Here is an 11,392-nt window from a genome sequence, read left to right on the forward strand (position 1 = left end):
CCTGTTAGTGACTCTCCAGAGAAAGGGGCATTCGTGGCTCACAGACTGTTGTGCTTTACAACAATGGGCGATGGGACGAGAAAGGAGGAACCTGATTCATTCACTCTTCAGTTCCACTGGGGAGGGCAGCACCTTAACCGAGTGTTTTCCCTGCCTTCAATTTGCTCAGCATCAGCTGGATCAGGCTCTGACCTCCCCCAGGTGAACGTCGGTCGTCCAGCGCAGTTAGTCAAGAGGGAAGGAGAACGGGACAAAGAGGCTCCTTCTCATGCTCATTTTCCTCACCCTGGTTCCTCTCCAACCTCATGGGCAGAGCTGAGGACGGAGACTCCCTGTGGGGAAGCCCCGGAGGTGTCTGAGATGGCCCCAGCCCTGCAGCCTGTCCCACATGGCTGGTGTCAGGGACTCTCTATGAGGTCATCACCTTCCAACTTCTTTTAACCAATCAGCTGAGGTGCTGTAAAAGGCCCTTGTGATGTCACTCCCACACCTGCCCCTGCCCAGCAGGGCTCATGTCCTGCCCCTGGCAGCCCCTTTGCATGGCTGAGCTGCTACCCCTGTGTCACCCCCACTCTCTCAGGGACATTCTGGGGCTCCAGCCGGCTGCACATGGGAACACCAGAGGCTGCTCTGTGCCACAGGCTCTTTGCAGAGATCCTCTCATCTGACGACCCTGCAGATCACAGGGCTCCTGTATGGTGCAGTCGGGAGTGTGGCACCAAAGCGCACACCAGACAGGCACTTGGTCTGCACTGGAAGGCGCCCAGGGCTAGAGAAATCCCCACACCCCAGGGGTGTTTGGAGGACATTAATGCAGTGACTGGAAGGGAAAGGACCCAAAATCCACACTTTTGGGTCTGTATCATAATTCACGTGCAGAACATCTCTTTGCTCAGGTCTGCACATTCCACAATTTTATTTCTCTCTCAAGCTTAAATTTAATTCTTTGAGCAGTGAGTTCTATTATCCCTGATCTTGCCAGAGTAATGACCAATAGATAGATACCTGACATCGATCTATCCATCTATCTAACAGGGAATATATCTAGAAATCATAAATTTTTTTCCTTTTAATTTAATTAAATTGAATTCCCGTTTAATTTCAGCAAGGGAGATTTCGTTTGGACGTTAGGAAATATTTCCTGTCAGGGCAGTTAAGCACTGAAATAAATTGCCTTGGCTAAGGGCAAAATCTCCATCTTTGGAGATATTTTAGAAGTTGGATAAATAGCCAACAGTGAAGATCAAGATCAGGGATAAGGAAACTTATTACATTGGTCCCCACTTTTCCTCCCTGAAATTAGCAACAACGCCACAACCTGTCTAATGTGGTCAGAACCGACAGAAATGTCAGTGATGTTCATATATATAAAAGCCCATTTGGGCGTGTGTAAGAAAAGAAGTCTGAAGAATGGAAAAACTTTGTTCATTGGTGTATAAATGTGATGACGCAGACCTCAAAACATTTTTAATGAGGTGGGTGAGCCTGAGACACAGCAGCTAACTGGGCTGTGGCCCCCTTAGGAAATTTCATGCCCCCTGAGGTGTGCTCACCCCACTAGAGATGGTGCTTGGTCCTGCCATGAGGAAATGGAACTGGGCATTTCAGGTCCCTTCCAATTCTTGAGCCCTATGAGTCTGTGACTCCCACTGACCCTGGCCCTGCTTCACTTCTTCAGGCTTTGGATCTTCTACGCTCTGCTCCTTGGCCTTGGAGTCTCAACTATTCTCTTTAATGGCTGCCATGTTCCCTGCAGTCCCTGTGGGAGGCAGTGAAGGGGGAACTCACATCGGCCCTTGACTGCAGTAATCTCCCCTGCACTTCCCATTGGCCAGGAAGGGGGAACCACGGCCGATACGAAGTGGTAGGTGGTGCCTGCAAATGGAAGAGAGTGCATGGGTCCACTTGCCCCTCACCCCCAGGAGCTGCTGCTGGTTACACTGGCCACTTTCAGGAGTGGGGAAGGGCTAGTGGGAGGTGAACCTGCTTTACCCCACTGCACCACCACACGGCTGCACCAGAGATTGATATGCCCCCAATCTACGCTGCTGCACAAGGGATACTGCTGCTACCCAATGCCCTGCAACCCCTGGAGGATTTGCTGGAGGCACAGAACTGTCTAGGCAGAGTCCCCGAGCCTGTAGATCAGTTCTGGCATCCCCATGGCCTCTCTGTTCCCTGGCAGCATGGCCCACACAGCACGGAAGGAACACAGGGCTGGGACTGGGGTCTCAGGTGCCCAGCTCCCATTGCAATGAATGGAATGAACTGGGAAATGCTGAGGTGTCCTATGCAGCTGTGCAGTCAGCATAGGGGTAAGGAAGGCCGTGCCACCATTTACTTTGCTGGCAGGGAGCAATCTCTACCCCGATGGGAGGAGACACCAGCATGCACAGGTGAGGTGCACAGCATGTGGTGAGGTTTACCAGCCTGTTGGGAAGGGGCTTTGGCCAACCCCATCCCTCCCTTTGCTTGGTCGCTTCCTTCACCTGACTGAGAAGAACTTGAGCCCTGGACACAGCCTGGCCAGCCTTTCCCCATCCCCATCCCAGGAGATGATGTTGATCACAAGGTTCTTGTCCTGTCCCCACTCTGTTGACCTGACCACCAAAATTCTTGCTGTCCAAATACACCCTACCAGGTCCAGGGTCTCCAGTCCATGTGGCAGAGGAAGGTTTAATGGTCACTACCTCTACATAAGAGACAGGCTTCCTAGGGGGTCTGGACCAGGTGAGGTTGGGGCTTCCTGGACCCATCCTCCCAAAGCACAAAGCCAGCTCCCCAGAAGCTCGCACTGCACCACACACCTCCCACATGAAGAGGCTGCAGGAGCACCCTGCCAAGTGACACCTGCCCTCCACAGCAGTTCCAGTGTTTTTCTTTGCTCTCCATTTCCTCCCCAGTTCTGCTGGCCTCAAATCTCTATTCTTTATAGCTTTATTCTTTTCCAGCCAACAAAGCCCACTGCAGGTTTGTCATGCTGCTGGTGGGGGAAGATGGTGGAGCTTCAGAGGGGCCCCGTCCCCCTAGTAAAACAGTGGTGAGTTCAATGGGAGGAGATGGCAGGAGGGTTTCAGCCATGGCAGTGGTTTCCCTTAGAGCAACTCAGGTGAACACAACAGCAAGGCCCCTTTGCCTTCATGAAAGGGGAGGGCTTTGAACCAATGGGGGATGCAGGCCAATTACTGGAAAGTTCCCCAAAAGGTGGATACTGGAGGAGGCATTCTGGTGGGCCTCACTTATCCAGCAGAAGGAAAAAGCCCTCACTCAGGTGCACCTGTCGATAAGAAAACCAAGACCCTGGACAAAGAGAGATTTATAGCAAACCTCAGTGCTACCCGGAGGACCCACATTGATTTGAACTGAGATAGAAACATTCAGAGTTCTAAATGTAGATAAATAGAGCGAAAGAGAGATAGATAGCTGTCCATCACACCCTGAGACCTGCCATTTGAATCTTTTCCGGGCACCTGTGACTCTTGATAGTTTGGTGCCCTGCAATCCTTTACTAGTCAGATTCTCATGTGCACATTCCGTCTGAGAAAGGTTGAGTTGCCACTACAGAGAAACAAAACTCTCACCATCTTAAAGTGGTAAAGAGGGGCAGAGCTCAGGGGTGGAGCATTTGACTTCATCTGAATAGGTGCTCCATTTCAGGTGGTTTTCTTGAGGAAAATATATTTTCATCTCCATCTCCAGTACATTCGGGGTTTGCCCTGGATGTCTGAAATGGACTTCAACTCTTAAAATTTTCCGCTGCAAATGTGCCAGCACTGAGGAAATCTGTCCCTCAGCTGAGATCAGTTCCCATCCTGCAAGGCTCAGGTTTCTGTTCCAATCAAACACACAAGGGGTGGCTGAAGAAAGGATCAACACAGCAAAGAAAAGTCCCTGACAGATCTCAGCTCCAGAGCACCATGCATTGGCCCAGAGCACCCAAAGCAAGACATGAATGAGCCAGGTTAACCCCAGCCCCACAGCCAGGGGTCAGGAACTTTCCTTGAGAATGAAAGAATGAGCAGTCCATGCAGTGACTCCTGCCCCAAAAGACTCATTTATGAGTCATTTATCATTTATTGGGGCTCCCAGAGAGGCCAGAGTGCAGAGAATGAGGGATTTCTTACCTGGAACACCAGCCTGGCATCTCCTCTGCTGCTCAGATTAGCCACAAAAAAGAACATAGCTCCAGAACAAACACTGAGAGCAACAAAACACATGAAGAGTTTATTTGAGCCTATTCCCCTCTGGATAAGGAGATGTTCTGCCCCAGCCACCTCATTGTTGAGTTCATATGTCCCTGCAGCTCCCCTGGCTCCATTCCTAAGATGACACTTGTAAAACCAGTTCCAATCAGCTGGCTGGCCAAGCTGATTCGACAGTGGTGATAATAACGTCATGGTGACAGTTCCAAGATCTAGGTGAGCCCTTGGGCCCTCTTGACTAAGTGGCCTGGCTGCTATGGATGGGGAGGTTCCAGCACGCACTGGAGTTGTGCGGGTCCAGCCTTGTGGGAGGGCTCTATGGGAATCCCTGCCTGCATCACAATGCCACTGCCTGGGGGTGCTGGTGGTGCTTTCTAAGAGCTCTGGCTAGTAAACACACCCAGATGGGGCACTCCAAAAACAGCTCTAGAAATAAATCACACACATGGGCAGTAATTAAAAGCATAAAAATATGCCCCAGAGCCCCAATGTGAACCCCTCCTCCCACAGACACTGACTGTCCATGATCTCCTCTGCAGCTGCTCTCAGAAATGAAGCATCTGCCAAAGCACCACACGCTACAGACCTCTGCAGCTCACAGAGCCACCCCTGCTGTGTGTATATCACCTGCCCATGTAGATGAGTGAAACTCTGAGCCCAGGGAGGTGACACAGGCAGTGGAACCTGCTCAGAGGCCACCAGGCAGTGCAAAGCCAGGCTGCCAGGCACCAGCAGCCCCAGGCAGTGGCATTGTGATGCAGGCAGGGATTCCCACACAGCCCTCCCACAAGGCTGGCACTGCACAGCTCCCTGTGCATGATGGAACCTCCCCATCCACAGCAGCCAGGCCACTTCGTCAAGATGCCCCAAGGGCTCACATAGAGCTGCAAACTGTCACCATGGCATTATGAGGAGCTGTGTCCAAAGAGCTCAGCCAGCCAGCTGGCAGCAACTGGTTTTACAAGTGTCATCTTAGGAAAGGAGTCAGGGGAGCTGCAGGGACATATGGAGTCAGCAATGAGGTGGTTGGGACAGAGCACAGCCTTTTCCAGAGGGAAATTAGCTGAAATGGTAGAGCGCTTGCTTAGCATGCAAGAGGTAGTGGGATCAATAACCACATTCTCCAATAAAAGTGATGTTCTTATAACTTCCTGCCAAAGGAATGAAGGTCAGCTGCTTTTGGACTCACCCACCCAGGAAGCTCAAAATGTACATGGGGGTTTGGGGCTGTCTGTGTAGAGCGATGTGCAATAGCACAAGAGAGCACTATCAACATCTTGTCTCCCACCTCGTGGGTAGAGGAAGTGCTCTCACCTGGAGGCTGGATTTGAAAGAGGAAGACAGGGCCATGGGCTGCCTCAGGTGAGAGAAAGTGGTGATGCACAGGTGAGCCATGTACTGATGAGGGAGATACCCCTGGAGCAGGTAGGAATGAGATACAGGCCAGTTATTTTGGTGGGCAGGTTTCAAACTGCACCTGCAGAAGGTTCTGGAGTTGGGGTGACAGCTGTGGGGTCTGCTCCTGTGGGCTCTGTGTCTGTGGTAGGAGAGCAGACAGGGCAGCTGCTGCTCCAAGGCCATGTGCTCTGGGTGAGCTGGGAGCAGGTGAGCTCAGGAGCAGGGAGCAGACTGGGGTCCCTCCAAAGGAAGCACATTGCAGCAGGTGGTGATGGTGTTACCCCTCTGCCAGGGAACATGGGCCTTGTTAATGTTGTGCTCAGGGGAAGAGAGGGAGGGGACAGGCAGGGTCTGAGGGAATACCTGGCAGGGGCCTAGGACAGAGGGAGAGGGGTAGCAGGGTCTGAGGGAATTCCTAGCCAAGACTCAGTGCAGTGGGAAATGGGAGACAGAGTATGAGGGGGGGTTTCCAGGTTGGGGTTCAGGGTGTTTGGGTAGGGGCTGAGGGGATGCCTGGGTGGGATGCTGAGCAGTGGGGGAGGGACAGCAACTCACTCCAGGAACCACACTGTACCTACAGCTGCCTGTTGCTCCTTTCCGAAAGGGCCCTTGTGAGCTCTTTCTCTGTAGCTTCGATAGGTTAGGTGGGTGGCGCATGGTTCTCATAAAACCAAGGCGTTGAGCCCTTGCTAGCCAGTAGACAAGTGCAGGGTGTTGCTTTGTTACCCTTTGCTGGACTGCTATAGGCAGCAATGTCCAAAGACATGAAGGAAGCTGAGTGGCTTCTGGAGACCTGACCAGAGTCTTGCTCAGGATGCTTCACTCTGCTTTGCTGGGAGGAGCCCTGACCTTTATTCCCTTCACTCCATTACCCTTCCTAATGCCCCTTCACTGGGGTGCTGATGAGTGACAACCTGACCTGCAGGGCTTGTTATCTTCTGAGCAGCTGCTGCTGTGCCTGTGACAGCCCTGGATTTATAAGGGGGTTCTGCACAGCAAAGTTATTTCAAAATAACTATCCCAGCCTCTGCACAAGGCAACCGCTGCTTTGAAATAATTCAGAAATAAATAGGGGACGGCTTATTTTGAAATGGGTAAACCTCCTTGTACAAGTACAAGTAACAGCAGCTGTGTGGAAACGGGCTGCAAAGACAGGGGTAAAACCAAGTTTGAAATAAGCCATAGTGTGTCCATTGGCTGCATCTGAAATTAGCTTCCTGTGTGTCGATGCAGTATTAGGAAATCTTGGTCTTGCCACTCACTGGTGCTGCAGCTCCCCAAACACTTCATGCACCCAGAGTAATATTGGCACAACACATTAAGGCTGACACAATTTAGCACTGACGAGGGCAGAACCTTAACCTGGTGTTTTCCCTCTCTCTGTTTTGCCCCCCACCAGCTGGATCAGACTCTGACCCTCCCCACACAGATGCTGCCGTCCAGCGCAGTTAGTCGTGGGAAAGGAGAAAGGGCCAAAGAGGATCCTCCTTGCGCTCACGTTCCTCACCATCAATTCTCTCTCCAGACTCCGGGGCAGAGCTCTCAAGAAGGAGACTCCCTGAGGCAAAGCCCTGGGGGGTCTCTGCGATGGCCCCGGCCCTGCAGCCTGTCCCACCTGGCCATTGTGCTGGACTGTCTGTGAGGTCACCACCTCCCCACCTCCTTTAGCCAATCATCTGAGGTTCTTCCACAGGCCCTTGTGATGTCACAGACACACCCACCAGTGCCCTGCAGGGCTCATGTCCTGCCCCTGGCAGCCCCCTCTGCAAACGCACCCCAAGGGTCTGGAACAAAAAAGGCACATAACAAACACAAAAACCCCTAACTCCTCCCATCCTCAGTGTCCTGTGGGATCCTGGCACTGGGGCAGGTGGGGAGAGAGGTGGGGAGATTGGTGGATTCTGACCTGTACACTGCAGAGGGCACAATAAGTGAAAGGAGCATTTTAACTCCTCCCGTCCGCAATGTCCTCTGGGCAGCAACTCCAGTTTCTCTCCAGCACAATGTCTGTGCTGGGGAATGGGAAGGTGGTGTTGTGGGAAGTCCAGCCGTGTGGGTTGGCCCCATGGAAACACATTTCTTTAAAGTGCTACAGGGTTTTTTTTTTATTTAAGATACAGAGTAACACAGTTACTTCCCCATCAGCTGCAGTTTAACAAGGTGGTTCTTATGGCTTAGCTGGGTAACATATCTGCTTAAAAACCAGGAGATCACAGGGTAACTCCCAGTGGCTCCCTTTTGTGTGTCTTCCCTAATGTTTTCCTATGTCTGGCTGGGGAGCAGAGAAGACCTCCCCTGGCAACCTCTCTCCCTGCTGGGGAAGGTAAAGGCTGATGGAAAAGGAGCGTTGGAAAGAATCTAGTCACAGCCTGGAGCTCAGGAAAAGGCAGTTGTGATTGGTGTGGGGAAGGTGCTGCTGTGGCTGCCAGAAGAGAGTCTGTGCCTCACAGCTTTGTGGTTCTGGGGGCTGCCTGTGCCAGCCAGCTCCTCCAGCACGTTTGTAACACAGACACAATTCCCTGACGGCAGGAGCTCTGTTCTGCCCTGTGTGCGGGAGCAGCTCCTGCCCTCGACCTGCCTCTGCAGAGACACCCCCCAGCCCTGTCCCTGCCCACCATGTGCACACACTAGTGTGTGACAGGGGGCATCTCACTCCCAGGCCCACCCAGCTCTGCCCCCACCCCAGCGGTAATTCACCTCTCACCCCAGCTGTCCCCAGTGCTGACCTGACACACCTGAGATCCCTCTTGTAGCTTCCTTTTGCTTCCTCACCAACATTTCCTAACCCTGCTGGGAAGCAAAACCCCTGCAGTGGACATGAATTGTGCAGGTGGGAGACGTTCTGACACAGACCCTGGGCAGGGCCCAAGGTTTCAGCTGGTGACTGTGCAGTGCAGAGGGAGGAGGAGTTTGGCTGCCAGCGGGGAGAGGTGGCAGGTGTGAAGGGGAACCCGGGCAGGGCTTGTGGCTGAGGGAGGAGGGGAAAAGGGCAGTGGAGGGGTCGGCAGGGTCTGAGAGGACAAGGGGATCAGGGCAGTGGGGAGGGGTGGGAGAGACAGGATGTGAGGGACCCACTGCAGGGCCCAGGACAGCTGGCAAGGGGCAGCCGGGGCTGGGGGAACTCCAAGCTGGGCTCTGAGCAGTGGGGGATGGGTGAGAGAGTCTGAAAGGGGAGGCCAGGCTGGTGGGGGAGGGGAGGAAATCTCTGTCCAGTGGCCCAGCAGCTGCCTGTTGCTCATTTCCAAAAAGGCCCCGTGTGAGACTTTTTGCAGCTGGCCGGCTAGCTCAGTTGGTCAGAGCATGTTGCTAATAACGCCAAGGTCGTGGGTTCAAGCCCCATGCTGGCCATGGGCAGGTCTTTTCTGCTTTCCTTCTTGCGGCTGCTCTGGGCAGGAGGCCCAAAGAGCTGAAGGAACCAGGCTGAGAGGCTGGCAGGGAGCAAGTGGGAGTCACCACCTGAGGCGGAGGGAAGGGCTGCAGAGTGGGCCTGGGAGAGGTGAGGATCCCCAGATTCCCAACTCTGCAACACACACCTCCCACAGGAAGGAGCAACAGGAGCCCTCTGCCAAGGGCACCAGCCCGACAGCAGCTCTATTGGCTTTCTCTGCTCCCCATCTCCCCGCAAAGGCCTTCTGGCCTCACAGGCTCCCTCCCTGGACACCTGCTACTGCAGCACCACAGGCCCAGGTAACGCACCAGTGGTGCCAGTCCCTGCCTGCCCTGCTCCTCTTCCTGCCTGAGTTCTGCTTCTTCACTCAGGTCCCCCAGCTGCTGCTCTGGTGGGCAGAGGACTGGGGAAGGCAGAGGAAGGGCCCTTGGGGGTGAGGTGCAGAAGCACAAGGAGCAGGCCCTGGAGGAAGTCCATGATGAGCAGCTTTGCCCACGGGAGCTCAGGAGAGGGGCAGAGAGGTACAGGTGACAGGGTGGGTCTCTGCAGAGGTGGGGTTGGCTGACAGTCCTGGGGGAACGCACCCCCCCGGATCCTGTTTCCCTGCTGCCTCCATGTGTGGGCAGCCCCTGATGCTGTCCCATCTATGTGGTGCTGAGTGCCGCGCATCATCCCCCTGAGAGCCCGGGGAACAGAGCTGTCCAGGGTCCACATGCACCTGGACTGGTGGCCCTGTGGGATGCCTGTGGCCACCCCGGGTGGGACCTGACACTCCCTCCCTGAGCACTAGGGAGGCTGGTGTGCATGGCAGCTACCTAGGGGTCCCTCCAGGAAGGCAGGGGAGGCACAGTCGGACAGGACCCAGCTGGATGGCCTGGATGGGAGATCAATGACAAGAGCCCCTTTGCTTGAGCCCTTGTCATCGCTGGTGGGGTCGAGTGGCTGTGCTGTCCGTGGTCGCCTGGTGCTGGCGAACGACCCCGGATGCTCCTCGCCCTCGGTCGCTGTCTCTGGCTCAGTGTCCCTGACAGATGTGTTGAGGAAGATGGTGGGAGGTCCAGCCTACTTCGGCCCCAGGAGGCAGTGGAGCTCTTTGTAGTAGGGGCAGCTTGTGGGGCTGCCCCCAACCGCCCGGCTGCATCCCAGGCCCTGCAATACCCCTGCCGCAGTTCTTTTACCTTTGAGTGGACCTGGTCCAGTGTGCATGTGGGGTGGCCGTGGCCGAGCGGCCCCTTTGCCAGCAGCTGGAAGGCGACTGCATTGCAGCAAAGGACCCCCCCTTTGTTAGAGGACCTCCTCATCCTCCCAGAGGGAGAGGAGGTCCGGGATCTCGGCTTCTGTCCAGGAGGGGGCTCGATGATTCAGGGCCTGGGCCGCCTCCTGGGACAACTCCCCGCTGTCTTTGGAGGGCCCCTGGGGTGGGCGGGGGTCTGGGTGGCTGGTCATAAGTCTGGGTGGTGTCGGGGACTGTCTGTCGGTCGTGGTGCCTGGTGAGCTGGAGAGCAATGTGACCTCACTGCTGACTCCACGCTCTCAGCTTCCTGCCTGAGGGTTTCTGGGAGCCTGCGTCCTCTCAAGTGTGGTCGGACACTAGAACCACAGAGCTCCGTCTGTGCTGTGAGCGTCGCCGCCGCCTGCCAGCTGATCGCCGCCATAGAGGACTCCCCCTTTCAAATGAGCGGGCCACAGAGTGTCTACACTTGCTCTCATTAAAAATTGTCTTTCGAAGGAGGCCGCTCTTCCCATCCCAGGAATGGAGGACCGACTTCGAAAGAACGCGGGAGTTCTTTCCCAGTTACTTTCGAAAGGGCGCAGGGTGTGTGTGGACGCTCCGCAGGTTCTTTCAAAAGAGCTCGGTCTTCCAATTCTAATTTCGAATGTACTTGCGAATGTAGACACGACCTTAGGGGGCAGCATGGAGCTAGAGCAGGCAGGGAACCTGTTTTATGCCCATTGTGCTGCTGAGTGGGAACTGTCTGAGATATTCACCTCCAGGCTGTTTGCACCACAAACATGTAGGATCCACAGCAACCCCCAGACAAGAGCTTAAGACCTTCTGCACACACTCCCAAGCCCCCCTCCAACACCTGTCCCAATGTGCAAGGGGTTGCTCTATGGATTGTCTGCAAAGCCTCCACTCTGGGTGAGTCAGCTGAACCCCACCCACTCAGGCCCTCTGGGCCGTGGTGCACACTGCAGCCTTAGGTTTCAGTCCCTGCCTGCCCACACTGTGTCTGGGGACAGGAGGTGGCTGGCTAATGTTGGTGGCCAGCAACAGCCTGCAGCTGTTAACTGTCTTTTATTCCTGGGTGGGCAACAAAAAACAACTTATTTCCAGCTACAGGGGAGGGTGAGGGGAAAAGAAAAGCTCTGCAAAGACACGGGCCAAGTCATTCCACCAACC

The 11,392-nt window shown here is 54.6% G+C and overlaps 1 non-coding gene across 1 annotated transcript; it reads left to right on the forward strand.

Moving 5' to 3' along the window:
• The first annotated feature begins 8,874 nt into the window (after positions 1 to 8,874).
• Positions 8,875 to 8,948, forward strand: TRNAI-AAU (transfer RNA isoleucine (anticodon AAU)). The gene has a single exon. It is a non-coding gene; the product is annotated as a tRNA-Ile (tRNA).
• The last annotated feature ends 2,444 nt before the right edge of the window (positions 8,949 to 11,392 follow it).

Source organism: Carettochelys insculpta, chromosome 33 (assembly GCF_033958435.1).
Source record: "Carettochelys insculpta isolate YL-2023 chromosome 33, ASM3395843v1, whole genome shotgun sequence".
Classification (NCBI taxonomy): Eukaryota; Metazoa; Chordata; order Testudines; family Carettochelyidae; genus Carettochelys; species Carettochelys insculpta.